The sequence below is a fragment of the Morone saxatilis genome, unplaced genomic scaffold (genome assembly GCF_004916995.1).
Source record: "Morone saxatilis isolate NCDOM2014 unplaced genomic scaffold, NCSU_SB_2.0 Contig19, whole genome shotgun sequence".
Taxonomy (NCBI): Eukaryota; Metazoa; Chordata; class Actinopteri; family Moronidae; genus Morone; species Morone saxatilis.
The window spans coordinates 2,533,971-2,535,083 of NW_023339751.1; positions in this window are offsets into that span (position 1 = coordinate 2,533,971).

Sequence of the window (1,113 nt, forward strand, 5' to 3'; positions counted from 1 at the left end):
CAGTTTGTTCCTTTACAACACATCCACTATTTCATCACATCACTGAATGTCATTTAACAGTGTTACTATTAGAATGAATTTCAATTCATTTTGTTTTGACCTGCCTCTGAATGAAATCTCAGAATAATAAATAAAATACATCTTTTCAATGTTACATTTTCAAACAGTTTTTCATATCATGTGTAAAATAATAAAATGTACCCACATGTCAAACATTTTCCTATCTGACAAGTTTCTGTTGTAATCTATCAAGATTTATCAAGACACACTGCCTTTATTAATTAAGATAAAACACTGTAGTGGAGACTTTCATTAATGATTACGTGTGTTTACCACTGGAGGCACTGTAACACCACTGAGAGTGTTTCCTCCTCCAGCAGTTTCAAAATAAATCTACTCTTTACTATTACTTAAAAAAAGTAAACTTTGGCTCATATTAGCTCCTTCAGCTGTGGTTGAATTATCTGACATTATATATCAATAAACAGAGCTGATCTGATGTCGCCCTCAATAAGTCCTGCTAATTACCTGAGAAATGGATTATATTTAATCAATATTATTCAAGTATTTAAAATATTGTATGTGAATATTCTACAAATATAAACAAAACAAACAAAAAAACTTCACAAGTGTTGGGTTCGTTACACAAAAATCTTATTTATTACTCATTACTCTTTTCAAAAGTGGATAAAGTATAGATTAGTGTTGATTGACTGTAGCTCCCGGTGTGGCCAACAGCTACAGTAGTGTAGTATTCTTTTCTCTACTCTTCCACAAAACGGCAATAATTGCGTGTTCCTCCCCCAAGGATCCAGTGTGTTGTTTGTTAAAATCAAGTTAAGTGGGAGAATATTTCCAGCAGGCTGAATGTATCTCCATTTTCAGTCTAGGATTCGGCTGGCTTCGAATGACGGGTGCAGTGAATTACACAAATGATAGAATACAGGGAATGTGATCAGGATTGTGTTGATTCAAATCAGGACGTGGTTGGCAAAACAAAAGTGAAGGTTGTAACTAATATGATTAGGTTTGGGGGGAGAAGACTGTAGTCAATTATTTTCAAATTATATAGTTATTACTAAATATTTAGAAATTTATTTACACTACTAGTTG